Source organism: Cydia strobilella, chromosome 5 (genome assembly GCF_947568885.1).
Source record: "Cydia strobilella chromosome 5, ilCydStro3.1, whole genome shotgun sequence".
Classification (NCBI taxonomy): domain Eukaryota; kingdom Metazoa; phylum Arthropoda; class Insecta; order Lepidoptera; family Tortricidae; genus Cydia; species Cydia strobilella.
The window spans coordinates 16,223,507-16,239,314 of NC_086045.1; positions in this window are offsets into that span (position 1 = coordinate 16,223,507).

Sequence of the window (15,808 nt, forward strand, 5' to 3'; positions counted from 1 at the left end):
CGTACTGCCAAATTTGAAAAAAACTGTATTGTACGAAAGTCCTACGAATATCTCTGCATCGAGGTCGCTCTACCAAATGAGGGTATTCATTTATTAAAACGATTGGAAATCGTTTAGAATTAATTCTTCGAAAAAATCTAATTTGTTGGCCTATGGTGTGTAGCATCTCATACCTGGGTCCTAACTCCCAGTCCTTACTCCCACGGGCTGATGCTCTGGATTCTCCAATCGGCTATAATTCCTTAACGCTTTTGCGTTCTCTTTCTGTCTGATTCTCGTCTTCCAAATTACTCCCTGAAACTTTTGATATAAAATGTTAGTTTCTGGCTACCATTTCTAAATTCTCCCTAAACTTCTACCCTATTACGGCCCTGACCCGTCCGGTTACTTACCTTGTTGTTTTTTCTAATCATTTCATGTTTTTATTATAATTTCGAAGCTAATCGACCTAAAATTCACTATAAATTTTCCATTGACATATTTCTTTCTTTGTTTTGACTTTATCCGTCAAACTAATAATTTACTCTAAATTCTTTAGCATGAAGTTTAGGTCGTATAGTTTTCAAGTAGTTTGTTCTAAATTTTATCTAAAAATTGTTACTGGTGAACAAATATTTTCAAATATTTTCAAAAATAATAACAAAGTAAAGAATAATTCTAGAAAATGTTATCGCTAGCTATATAAGCGGCCCAGCGGACATCTGAATTCAGTTTGCTTCTAGTTCCCAACAAAGGAACGTCAGTTGTAAGGGTCCGTGCGGGGCCAAGCCAGGCCCCGCACCATCAAGAAACCCTCGCTCGCGCTCCTTAAAAAGTTACCTGTGTTCCTGGCGAAGTCTGGCGCTCTCTGCACGCGCCCAAGTCCGGTGGTGCTTTGCGGTTGCTCTAGCGGAGCGCCTCGTCTCCTAGGCGCGCGCTATCGGCGCGCCTCGCCTCAACAGGCGCGTGCTGTCACCGCGCCTCGCCCGCTATCGGCGCGACTCGCCTCAACAGGCGCGTGTTGTCACCGCGCCTCGCCTCTTCGAAGAGCGTGCTTATCAGCGCGCCTTACCCAGCGCGCCTTACCGTGCGCGCGCTATCAGCGCGCCTTACCCAGCGAGCCTTACCGTGCGCGTGCTACCAGCGCGCCTTACTGTGCGCGTGCTGCCAGCACGCCTCACCTTTGCGCGTGCTATCTGCGCGCCTTACCTTTGCGCGTGCTATCTGCGTGCCTTACCCTTGCGCGTGCTATCTGCGCGCCTTACTGTGTGCGTGCTACCAGCGCGCCTCACCTTGCGCGTGCTATCTGCGCGCCTTACCTTTGCGCGTGCTATCTGCGCGCCTTACCTTTGCGCGTGCTATCTGCGCGCCTTACTGTGCGCGTGCTACCAGCGCGCCTCACCTTGCGCGTGCTATCAGCGCGCCTATCCGTGTGCGTGCTCCTGCCTTGCGCGTGCTACTAGCGCAACTATAAACGTATTTTTATTCTTTTTGTAATTTAAACCATCTGTTAGCGTGTCATATTTAGACTATAGCCGATAAATAAAGAACCTACCCCTGTTATATCTATCCTTTCCTTTCTACCTCCTCACTCCCAGCTCCGTTACTCACTCCTCCAATATACGTGGAGGAGGGAGTAACGTGACAGGTGAATCAACTTATTATTCTTAGTTTTGAATGATTCACGGTTAGTTTCAATAGACTTATATTGACCAACTTATTCTTGACACTCGTTGCCATTTTTATAAATCCTTTCAAAATAAAGAAGGGAATTGACTTATTGTAGTTTGTAGTTATTGTATTCTTATACTTTCAATAAATTAATATTAATAAATTAATATACTAACTATAGGCCTATAAAAATCAATTTGTAGCTATTAGCTAAGATGTTCGTTTAATTTAAGCCTGTTCGTTTCTCAATAAAAATAAAAAAATAAAATTTCTATAAACAAAACTTGGAGTAATCTCTAGTGTACGAGAAAAGCATCGATAATTAAGTTTATCGATGTAGAAATCATTCATTTAATCTTGCCGCCAAAATCCGATGCCTGTAAGTACATAATCATAACCTAACTATGTTAGTAGAACATGATGCAACAGTTCTTCTAATAAACTGTGCCACTATTGTCCCCTGGCTGACGGGACAGAATAACAACAAAAAATATTCGCTCCATCCACATACGAACATTGCAAGTTAAGTAAAAGCTTGTAATTTGTGCACAGACTCCAGAAGAATGGCAGCTGCTGTGGTCCGGGCCCGAGGCGCCGGACGCCTACCTCAAGGAGTTCTGTCACCGCGCGCTCGCCGCCGCCGCCGCGCGCAACGTCGCCCCGCCGCTCCACGATCACTACATGCCTAAAGGTTTCAATTCAACTAATTCATCACTCAATACTTTCAGGTTAAGGTAAGCGTCCACAGGCCCGCATCGGACGCATCGCATTAAACGGAGTTTAGTATTATTTGTAGAGATGGGCCGAATATGGACTCTGCCGAATACGAATATTCGGTTGACCTCATACCGAACCGAATATTCGATTGGGCTAACACTGCCTAAAAAGCTGAGAACAAGTTCATTATCATTCAGGTCCGCGGTCTGCAGTCTGCACTCATAACGTGTTTTTGACCCTTCGCTTCCCGACCGACCGGGAATTTGTATGAAAAGATCTGAAAAGAAACGGAAACGTCTCATACCTGATCGCAAAGTGCATCCGCGCTTAAATATTCGGCAGTTCGAACCGAACTATTCGGCCGAATAAGAACAATGAAAAATATGCGGAATACCGAATAATTACCGAATATTCGGCCCATCTCTAATTCTTTGTATAGAAAGTCACACAAGCGGCAATGCCAACACCGATGCTCCGAGAGGCAACTTTTGCGATGCGGGCCTGTGGACACCTACCTTTATTAAGGTGGTCTTCACATTGGTCGCGGTTTCTCACGCCGCGCCAGTACGGTGAAAGAGCGAGACATCGCTATATACCTGCATAATAACATGGTGACTGTCTTCAGCTGCGTAGAGAACAAAAAACCAAATATTTATGTTTAAATTGTTAAATAATTGCATTGATATCATACAGCATACCTACAGATGTTCCTTCCGAACTAGATTCATTTGGTGCTCCATTTTGTCGCACAAGTTATGTTGTAAACTTGTTTCTTGTCAGAGCATGCTCAACATATAACAAAAAGTACTCAAAAATTGATCTTTTCAACACGAAGCTTGATAGATTTGTTTCCCTGTTGAAGTGCACTAAACAATAATTTAAACATTAAACACATTCCTCCAAGGACTCCAAACAACATACAAGAAATACAGAACTACATCACGCATTGTATTTTTAGGGGATTTTTTTGAAAGATTTGACTGGTGTATAAACTTATTTAGTGCCTACTTTTTTATATATATTTTTTTGTCTAATGTAATAAATTCCCTTTAAGCATATATTATAATATGATTTATATTCTTAGTGGAAACTGTTTTGGCTACTGTATTATTCATTTTAATGTATACTATGCACAATTGTAACCTGTTTGTTTCAAATAAATAAAATAAAATAGCGCCGTCTCGTTCACACACCGGAGTGGCCGAGCGGCGTGTTAAAAGTGTATTCAAGCCCTCAAGGATGTGCTTAAATTTATGTTAGTAACTTTTGAATAATTACGAATAAAATAACGTTAAGTAGGTATACTCAGCGTCAAATACTCTGTAGCAATCAAAGTGGCCAAATAGTTCGCTACACCATACTAAATTAAATTGAAAATCTGCTAATTTGGATAAAGGTAAAAAACTTGTGGTGAAGTAACTTGAACTGTTGGTAGAAGAGCCGGCAGTAAAGTTTCGAACCAACGTGATACCGCGATGAGATGCACAATGGTTTCCCATAAAACTGATGCTAAGTCCGAATTTGATAGTCTGCCACGGCGGAACTAGCCGAAAGTACAAAAAAGATAGCCACTTCCGGTGCGAAAAAGGGGGGGTCATTTAACCCATCTGATACTGCAATAAAAGCTATGGCATCAGTTAGAAATTTACTGGTAGATACAGGAAAGCGAAATCTGCCAGTATGATTCCTGCCGGAAGTGCTTGGCATACGCTCTCAAAGGTGACCATCGGGACCCCTAAATTAACCCATCTGATACCAGCATGAAACCAATTCCAGTCGGTAGATATGAACCTTCTCTTCAGGAATATATAAGTCTGCCAGGGCGCTTTCAGCCGAAACACCTTGACATACGAGATTATGTGAGCAACATCCGTGGAACCCGTATTTTGGAATTGTACAGATTACAGACATTTTAATTATTGCAGGCTTATGATTTATTACCTAATGCTTATATTTGTATATTTTTATGCCATTAATAACATATATTTCAAATTTATTAATATACACAATATAATTTGGGCATTAATTTAATACCTGCTCACGGCTTTGTACTTCTTTGTTTGCCTTATAAAGGTACTAACAAATTAGCTACCGATATCTTTACAGTTGATAGACTTGATAGTACTCGGCTCCTGAAGTATATGTAAGTATGAAACATTATAGGTTTTATGATATTATTTTGAGAAAATTGAAAAACAAATTTGCTTTGTAAAAAAACTCTGTTAATGAGATAATTAAAAGAGACCCCATTGAACAGATTCTAAAACCTCTTTTAAATATAAAACTTAACTGGCCACTTCACGCTGATAAATCAAATGACACGTTGACAATGACATTTAAGACAAACAAGCAGTTAAATACATGATGATTATTTTTTAGATAGAATTATAGTTTATTTATTTTGTTCGGTAATTAAAACAAAAATTATGAGAAACTTTCTTAATTTCTATTAAAAGTTAATTGTTCTAGTGTAAAGTACCAACCATCTCGTAAAATTTCTGTAGCTAATTTGTTAGCACCTTATATATACCTTAAATAATACAATAATTTCAAATTACAATATCCTTTATTTACCAAAATGAACAAAATTATTATTATTACATACTTATTGTAAACGGGTGTAAAAAGACAGGATTTTCAACGTCAAGGACGATTTTTACCAATAATCCAAATATGAACATTTTAAATCATTTTTAGGGTTCCGTACCCAAAGGGTAAACGGGACCCTATTACTAAGACTCCAATAGATTATATTCTGTTTTTTATTCCGTAATCCGTAGGCTAAAATGACATTTCATGTGGTACTAAGAAATGTCATGTCTTACATATGAAACGTCATTTTAGTCTACGGAATAAAAAAACAGACCTTAGTTATCTCAATTTGTAGTGTTATAAAACAACACCCTGAATGTTAAACTACGTCAGTTTTGCGTCAACGTCAAGAAATGTAGGGGAGAGGTGGGCATGACGGGATACTTAATGTTTCAAGTCCAATAAAACTGAAAATGCTATTTTTTAAGTTTTTGTTATTTTTATTTTTATCTTTGGTAATCAGTCTTTCATAATCAACACTTACTAGGAACTCTCTAGTTACATAATAAAATTAAAAATAAATTAAAATGGCCAAAAGTGCCTTCTCTCCATCTTGCCCCCCAAGTATGGTAAGATGGGGAACCCCTACGGGACAAGATAAGAATGATTCATATAAATATTATATTTAGGGCCTAAACAAAACTTAAATTTTTGGCTTTTGGGTCCATCGTCTGATAACTTCTCACGAACTGTTTTACTTTTATTTCTTAAGTCGTCTGAGAGACAGAAAATGTGTTTACAGCTAACATGTATCCCATCTTCCCTTGTTAATTTTATTGTTTGTTGGGTTAATTTTATTGTTTGTAAAAATTGACATGTAAAAGTGCCCCTGTGGCCTATTTGCTGAATAAATGTTTGAATGTTTGTTGATGTTGATGTTGAAGAATAAATAAATTCAAATCCGCAATTCTTCATCAGTTTATCACTTTAAAACTACGGCCGTCAAGATGTACCCCATCTTGCCCCACGTGCCTAATGAAATTCGAAAGTTTTTTGTAAAATAAACCGTACTTGAAACCAAACAAGTCCTTAGCTGTTGGCGTGATTGCTGGGCCATAGGAATAAATTAACAGTATATATGTGCTGGTGATAATAAGGAAACAAACGCAAACCAAATAAAACACAAAAACCGGCCAAGTGCCAGCGATACAGCCTGGTGACAGACGGACAGACAGACAGACAGACAGACAGAAAGCGGAGTCTTAGTTATAGGGTCCCGTTTTTACCCTTTGGGTACGGAACCCTAAAAATAACAAGGAATATGGCAAAAACAGTTTTTTTGCAAATAAATAATTAACGACACCATTTGTCTAGCCGGTCACTGTGCGAACTGATTGCTATGATGGCGACGCATCGTCATGCGTTAACGGGATTCTGATGGTTGGTCAGTCGTGTCGCCATATAAAGCCGCTACCCCGTCTTACTCGTCTTGCCCCTCTCTCCCCTACATAAGATAGTAATTAGATACACCAAATAGGTGAAAAAACGCCTCAAGCGTAAAAGAAACCACCAAAAATCATTTTATGTCGCATTACAAGCTTGATTTAGCTATGAATACTAATACCCCCTTATTCGTAAAACTTTACGAGCCTGAATTAGTTAAATTATGTTTTATCCTTTTCTTACAAATACATAAGTCAAAATGACAGACAAAGACAAACGATTCATATAGCTAATTCAATGACTATTAATCATATTAATCACATTATTTAATTTATTTTAACTTAATTTATTAAAAATATGTGTTATTAATAACGTAATAATATACAAATATAAGCATAGAGTAATAAATTAATAAGCCTGCAGTATTTGAAATGTCCGTATTATGTACAATTCCAAAATACGGGTTATACGGGTACCACGGATGTTGCGCCACATAATCTCGTATGTTTTTTTTTTTTTTTTTTTTATGAAATAGGAGGCAAACGAGCAGACGGATCACCTGATGGAAAGCGATTACCGCCGCCCATGGACACCCGCAACACCAGAGGGGTTGTAAGTGCGTTGCCGGCCTTTAAGATGGGAATACGCTCTTTTCTTGAAGGTTTGAAGGTCATATCGGTCCGGAAATACCGCAGGCGACAGTTCATTCCACAGTTTAGCTGTGCGAGGCAGGAAGTTTCTAGAGAAACGCACAGTTGAGGACTGCCAACCATCTAAGTGGTGAGGATGGTAATGTTTTCGCGTAGGGCGATGGCGAAAAGAAGCTGCAGGGATTAATCCGAACAATTCCTCGGAGCACTCCCCGTTATACACGCGATAGTAAATGCAGAGCGAGGCCACATCTCTACGCAGCGCCAAGGAGTCAAGCCGTTCCGAAGTACGCTGGCAGTCGACAATTCGAGTCGCTCTTCGCTGGATGCGGTCCAGAGGGAGAAGCTGGTATTGGGGTGCCCCTGCCCATAGATGAGAACAGTATTCCATGTGTGGGCGAACCTGCGCTTTATACAGCTGTAGGCGGTGGGCCGGCGTGAAATACTGTCTCGATCTGTTGAGCACACCGAGCTTTTTTGAGGCTAATTTGGCCTTACCCTCTAAATGGCCGCGGAACTGGACTTCCCTCGAAATGTCGACGCCGAGGATTCCGATACTGGCTGCGGCAGTCAGGGGAGTGCTCTCAAAACGAGGTGATACGACAAATTCTAACTTTTTTGCGGTAAACGCGCAAACCTGTGTCTTGGCAGGGTTAAAACGGACTAAGTTTAGTCGACCCCATTCAGAGATTTCTTTTAGGGAAGTCTCAATTTCAGACACAAGTTTGTTCCGGCTCTCGATGACGTTTTCCCGAGAGATATTGGTGCGGCCGGTGTAAGAGGCATCACCCGTACTATCATCAGCATAACAATGAATTCCGCTGATTTGCAGCATGTCATTGATATGCAGAAGGAATAGCGTGGGTGATAGCACACAGCCTTGGGGGACACCAGCATTCACAGACATGGAGTCTGAGCATTCGCCGTCAACTACGACCTTTATGCTTCTGTCTGCTAGAAAGCTACTGACCCATACACATAATCTCTCGGGAAGCCCATAAGATGGTAGCTTCGAAAGAAGTGCTTTGTGCCAGACGCGATCGAAGGCCTTCGCTATATCCAAACTAACAGCCAATGCTTCACCCTTTGTCTCGATTGCCTGTGCCCAACGATGTGTCAGGTAGACTAGAAGATCACCAGCCGAGCGGCCTCTACGGAAACCGTATTGTCGGTCACTAAGCAACTGGTGGTCCTCTAGGTACCGAAGGAGCTGGCAGTTGATAATGGACTCCATTATCTTCGAGAAAAGGGAGGTTATAGCTATTGGCCTGTAGTTGGATGGATTTGAGCGGTCGCCTTTTTTAGGGATCGGGTGCACCAAAGCTGACTTCCACGAGGTCGGGACTACGCCGGAAGAGTAAGAGAGCCGAAAAAGACGCGTTAAGACCGGTGCCAACTCGGGAGCACACATCTTCAGCACAACCGCAGGGATTCCATCGGGCCCACTCGACTTATGAGTGTCGAGGGAAAGAAGTGCTTTGCGCACCGAGCTTTGTTTGAACCGGACATCCGGCATATAGCTCTCGCACCGCGGTATGGTCGGCGGCGCGTTTCCCCCGTCATCCAAAGTCGAGTTGGACGCAAAGAGTTTGCCCAGAAGATCGGCTTTGTCTTTTGCGTCGTGGGCCAATGAATCATTCTCCGTGTGCAGAGGTGGAAAAGATGGCGTGCAGAAATTCCCCTGGATAGCTTTGGCAAGAGACCAGAACGCACGAGTTCCCGACGGGAGGCGCTCTAATTTCTCGCCAATTCTACCAATGTGCAGCGACTTTGCTCTGGCAATAACTCTTTTGAAGGACCTGGAGGCAAAGTTAAACTTCTTTTTTAATGCGCTAGTCTTTACATCCCGTACTGCCGCTGCGTCTACCCAGGCCTGGTAACATTCCTGCTTTCGGCGAGAGGCCTCTTTGCAGAAACGACCAAACCAAGGTTGGGATTTGCCACCAACAGGGACCACAGAGGACGGAATGAAAAGCTCCATTCCCTGCAGCACCACGTCAGCAACAGAATCAGCAACGACGTTGGGATCATCCGGCGTGAAGCAAACCTGCCTCCAAGGGTAGGATGCAAAGAAGGACCGCATCCCGTCCCAATCTGCTGACCTATAGTGCCACACACGGCGGCCACAAGCAACTCGCCGACGCGGCGGGTACGCGAGTGGCACCGTACTCCGGATCAAGCAATGATCCGAGGAACCGAGTGGGGCTTCAACGAATACATTGTAGTCAACCGGATGAGAGGTCAGCAGAAGGTCCAACAGGGAAGGTTCATGGCCTTCCACATCTGGGATTCGCGTAGGCGCAGTAACCAATTGTGACAAGCCATATGCCAGAGCAAAGTTATAAACAGATCTGCCCGCATGATCAGTCTTGCTAGAGCCGAGCCATTCGGCGTTGTGGGCATTAAAATCACCAAGTACAATGATCTCAGCGGAAGGGATCTGCTGCTGCACAGAGTCTGCAGCCGTTTGGATCTGCTCAATGAGTCGGTCAGTTTCGGCATCACCGCTATGGGACCTATATAGGCACGAATAGACACGGGGATGGTGATCGTTGTCTATACGCAGCCATAAGGTGGAGAGGTCCCTACCTTCAAGATTGTTGAGGCGACGAAAACTGATATCGTCTCTAACGTACACGCACACCCCAGCCCTAGGCGAAAAGGAGTGTTCCAGTCCGTACCCAGGGTAGGAGAGGTAAGATGTGTCCGCCGGAGACGCTATCTGCGTCTCGGTCAAAAAGAGCAAGGCCGGCTTTGCTGTCTCGAGGTGTAGGTGGACAGCATTAAGGTTGGAATGTAAACCCCTGATGTTGCAGAAGTCCACGGCCAGCGTGGCAAGGGGTGCCGAAGTTGCTTTGCTCTTGCCTCGGGCAGATGACAGATGGTTGAGCGCGGTTTTGCCCCCCCCAGAGTACGAAACGGGGCGGCCTCGGCGTCCACGCTCAGGCAAAATGTTACCTGAGCATGGAAGCCCAGTGAGGGGTTCTCCAGCGCTAGTGCAGCAACTGGTACCCTCCTGGGGTAACCTCTTTAACTGCGCCATCATCATTAGAAAGGGGGGGTTTGGGGGTTGGAGCTATCTGGGAACCTTACTCACCATCAGGAACACAACACTACATGCCTACAAAGTAGGCAGCAGTGCTATTATGGCTGTGGTCTTCTGTAAGGTGGAGGTATTTCTCCAGTTGGGCTGCTCCAAATTCAAGCGTGATGACATAACGCTGTGCCCTACCTCTCTTGTTGGACGTAGTTTAAGGACATACCCGGGTCCAAGGTGTCATGTCAAGGTGTTTCGGCTGAAAGCGCCCTGGCAGACTTATATATTCCTGAAGAGAAGGTTCATATCTACCGACTGGAATTGGTTTCATGCTGGTATCAGATGGGTTAATTTAGGGGTCCTGATGGTCACCTTTGAGAGCGTATGCCAAGCACTTCCGGCAGGAATCATACTGGCAGATTTCGCTTTTCTGTATCTACCAGTAAATTTCTAACTGATGCCATAGCTTTTATTGCAGTATCAGATGGGTTAAATGACCCCCCCTTTTTCGCACCGGAAGTGGCTATTTTTTTTGTACTTTCGGCTAGTTCCGCCGTGGCAGACTATCAAATTCGGACTTAGCATCAGTTTTATGGGAAACCATTGTGCATCTCATCGCGGTATCACGTTGGTTCGAAACTTTACTGCCGGCTCTCCAACCATGTATGTGTATTGAGCAGAGGTGGACCTGCGCTGTTTCCTGCGGCCGGAGCGCGTGCTGTGCGCGGTGCGCGCGCGCGCCGCCTCGCGCCTCGCGCACGCCTCGCACAAGCTCGCGCTACAAGTCGTCTGGGATCCCGCCGGTAATTCATTGTTACATAACATAGAACGGAACTTGAAACTTTTTTTGTATACCTATCCAAAATCCAAAGGTTGTTTGGAAGATATCGCTCTGTAGCGATAGGCCTGCCTGATATTGTATTTAAACTTGCACCCCGCCTTGCAATGTCGATGTCGTTAGGTATGGAGCGGTGACTGCTGTATTGAAACATTGAATCCCTTTGACTATAATAGCAAAATGTGGCCCGAATATGAAGTATTTTCAACGTATTTTACAACTGTCTCCAGAGGGCGGCGACGGCGACGGCGACGGCGACGGCGACGGCGACGCCCCCTCGGCGCTGGGCGTGGTGGGGCTGCGGCTGACGGGCGCGCGCTGGGACGCGGCGGCGCGCGCGCTGCGGCCCTGCGCGCCCGCCTGCGCGCCGCACCAGCCCGCTCCGCGCCTGCTGCTGCGGCCGGGCCAGGTGGGTACTGTGGGGAATGTATCCTACTGTCACCAGGTGGCACTTTCGTGGTGGCGAATATCCTCATTCCACATTCTGTCTCGCAAGGAAATCCCGAGCATCGCGCGCTCCATAGCTCTCTGTGCAACTTTTAGCTGGCGGACCCTTCCGACGGTTAACGTCCATGTCTCGCATGCGTATGTCATTACTGGGAGGACGCATTGGTTGTAGACCCTGGTTTTCAGTGACTGGGATTTTGGACTTGAAAAACATAGCCTAGCTTGTTAAATGCGCCCCATCCCAATTGAATGCGCCTACTAATTTCGGCATCCGAGGGGTTACAAGGGGCTTGGCCACTGATGCCGATGAACTTTAAACACCTTATTTTTTACTCTCGGAGTAGAATTTCCACACCGGGCGGAGGCTGAAACCTGTAGGCCGGAACCTACTGATTTAGGGTCGGTTGCATTTGCACCGCTATTGTCTACGTTAAAACATTCTCTAAAGCGAACTATATAATTTACTGCTAAGTAACGTGAGTTATTTCCACTACTTACCTCTAAGTTGTTAGCAGTGATATCAGCGGGATTTAATTCTCACCTTTTTCCACTTATTTTAGTCGTAAGTACTGAGAAAAAAAAATCCCACTAGATACCAACAAAGCGAGTTGTAGTAGTAGTAGTAAACTCTTTATTGTACAAAAATACATATTAAAAATTACATGGTACAAATATATAATAAGTTGTACAAAGGCGAACTTATCCCTTTGAGGGATCTCTTCCAGTTAACCTTTGAGTAGATGAGAGGAGAAAGTGAAAAGAGGGTGACAAATGTAGCAAAATGTACAACAAGGTACCAGAAAGACAAAGGATATAAATACATACAAAATTAATAGGATAAACATTTAATATATTACACAAAAAGGAATGGGGAAAATACACTAAAAATTGGAAAGAAGTAGAAAAATATAAAGCGACATACAATACAAATACAGGCACATTAATCAATCAGATAACCATAGCTTCTTTAACCTCTCCTTGAACGACGCAACCGATTGCGCCCGTCTGAGCGAAACCGGCAGCTCATTCCACAGCTTCACTGAACGCACTGCGAAGGACTTGTTGTATCCACGAGAGAGGGGATGGCAAGTGATAAATTCGCGCTAGAACGCAGACGGTGGCCACTGCCTTCAGCCAGAAATTGAAATTTTTGAGAGAGGTATAGAGGAGAAGAAGGTGTAAAAAGAACATTGAAGAGAAGAGAAAGAGTGTGAAGATCTCTACGGCGGCGGATTGGAAGCCAATTGAGTTTTTGACGGAAGTAAGATACATGATCGTACTTCCGTAGGCCGAAAATGAATCTTGTACAGACAAAGCGAGTTGTTATACTGGCAATTATTTTTCTCAGTACTTACGACTAAAATATTGTAATGTTCACTACTGATAAAAATACCTAGATAACTATGAAGTGGGAATGTTTTAGGTTGACAGGTGAATCAGGTCAGGTGATTCAGTACTATGACTGTGTGTGTAAAAATAGCTCGTAATTGTTTTGCTGTTCGTGTTTATATTGTTAAACTAATTTGTGTAGAAGTATTTCATACTTGTATCCGATAATAGTATTTTGTGCAACAGATACATGCCTACTAACGGTTCTTAAAATGTATTTCATTTGATTTATTTATTGCATTCCATGGTACATACAGATTCAAGGAATGAAACGAAGTTACAAAACGAGACGAAGTCGAGTTTAGTAAAGACAGAGGCCTGAGACCTAATTATGTACCGTTGCACACATATTTTTTCCTACTCTAGCACTCTTATTTGTAGAATAAAGGACTGCCAGTGACATCGAAATCAACTTTATACGAAGCGCGGCGCGGCGGGCCCCGGCGCGGTGCAGTGTTCTTAGGATCCTAACAGCAATGTTCTTAGGAATATTCATACAATATTATGCAATAGCTGTTTTTTTTATTCTGACTTTTAGGCAAAGATCTAGAAACAATTTTTTTCTTTGATTTTATTTATAAATTTAGGTGTTTGCTGCTGTCTTAGAAAAAATATTGTGTGCAACGGTACATAGGTATGTAATTGGGTCTTGAAATTCTCGGGCCTGTCTTTACAAAACCCCACTTCGTTTCGTTTTGTAACTTCGGCCCTTGAATTTTAACGTAGATTCCATTTTCCTCAGGATATTAACATTTTATAAATATTGGGGACCATGTTTATATGGGGAAAGCGGTCGTCCACTATCTTCTTAACCGCACATCTCATTTACCCGTTGTTCACAGGAGTCCGCATTGGGTTCCGAGACTTCGTTCGAGATCCCCGTGTACAACAACGAAGCCCGCGAGCAAGTGATATTCACCGCCCGGGCGCCGCTCCACCACACCTTGTCGCGAGACACGGCGCTGCTGAACGCCGCGGCGCTGTTCGTCGCGCAGGCGGACTAAACTCTTGGTCACGTCACCAATACCACTAGCTAGCTCTGTCTGTACTGTATAGGCTCATTACCATCAAGTTCGCACTGTTTGATGTCGCTTCTATCTTAAGTATTTACGATTGATCTCATAATGGTTCGACTATAGTAGCTCTAAGTTTTTTCTTATACAAATAAATAATAGTAAAGATCAATATCTTTAATTACTTCAAGGTTTTCATGAAGAAGATTTTGGATTCATTAACTTTTTCGTTGTGGAATAATATAAAAATCAGTTTCAGGTCAATGAGGCCAAATCAGTCTGCGGAAAATTCGGTCCACGAGCGTGTTTTCATGCCAGACAACATCCCTGTTGTAGGTTCCCATTCCCACCCCACCTATTAGCCAACTTAGCCAAGGTGACAATTGTAGATAGATAACGCCAATCAAAACTTGAATAATGTATGAAAACAGTCACGTGACTTTTCGTAGCGTCTGTCATCCCGATACATTTTTTTGTTTTCGTTTGGTGTTTGTCAATGTACGATTGTTATCTTGGCTAGGCGTCCAGTACACAGTAGGAACACTAATAAAATTGTCAACTTCATCCATAAGCAGCGAATTCTTTTAGTATAAAATAAGTAACAATACTTAATACAGAACGAACAGGCTCCGTTAAATGTCCGTAGTATGGCGTTTCGCTGTGTTCTTTTAGTTCCAGCAGTCAAAAGTATCTATCTGGTCCTCAGCAGCTGACGGACGAAAACTAGTACATTGTGCAACGAGGGGGGGAGGGGGTTAAGACGGGTCGCTGACAAGCCATCACAACGTCTGACCTTGGTCTGTGGGTCCGTCTGAGTTGTCTGGTTAGACGGTGGCAGACCACAGTGTGTTCAGAACTCGCGGACGGACAACACGTATTGCAAGCGCACACACATATGTCCCCTAGTCTATCGAAATTTCAGAAAGTTGGCGTGGCATTTTTTTTTTGCGTGGCATTAAAGGATATGGATGAAACGCTGGCTCAAAAAACGGCATTTGTTGAGTCATTTCAACTCATCAACTACATGAATTTGCTGGACTACGGGGACATACATAACTTTCTGAGAATGGAGAGGAAAGTATTTGATGAATTTATAGAAATGTTGCTGAGTAGTGGCCTAGTGCGGTCGGCGACGGGCGGCCACACGGTTCCGGACCGGCCGCTCAGACCGCGGACGCTGGCGTGCGCTCGCATGCCAAGGGCGTCAGGAGGACAAACGAAATTTTGTTGTAAACAACTGTCTACACGACACGGTCCGCCCAGACCAAGACCACGCGGTCTGAGGGTCTTGTCAGCGACCGTGGAGCGCACGCTTACACTCTAGTATACAATATTCTTACCCCCGGAGTTACAACACAATGTTTTACATCACACTAATCACACTCGAGAAGAAAAAACTAAATTTTAAGGTGGTTCGCATTCCATACAAAAACAATTGCGTTTTACTAAGTAATTAGGTCATTACACACTATTACTACATTTAAATATATGCGCATCTATCTTCTTTCGAATATTTGTTTGCGCTAAATTCATAGTAAAACTTTGTTTTAAACAAAAATCACGCAAAAAACGTTATTTTGGTGTTACTGAAACTGTGTAAACCTATAGTAAATAGTAATCAAACAAGGAACTATTCTTCAAGAACTGTCCTTTTTATCCGTTATACGACCTTTGACGTGCCAATAGCAACATGGGCGCCACCACTGAAAATAGTAGATTGTGTCACAAGGGAGCAAAATGACATATTTACGGCCAGGGCGTACATTGAATCCTGAACGAAGCGAAGGATTCTAAAATAGAATCCCGAGGGTAGTGAGGGATTCAAGTGTTAACGCCTAAGGTGGAAATAATTTTGCTACCATGTGACACATACTGCTTTTTACACCACCTATGAGGAAATGATTGTTTCAAAATATTATTTAATCTAAAAAAATAACACGCAAAAAATAATTGTGCCCTAGAACAGAAAACTGCCACTTTGATCCCTCCTAGCAGGGGAGAAAAAGCCCTTTGCTGAATAGGTGATGTAAAATTTTCGTTGTCTTTACGTGTTTATTTAAAATTTTAGACGTTAAATAGTTATTTGTTATAC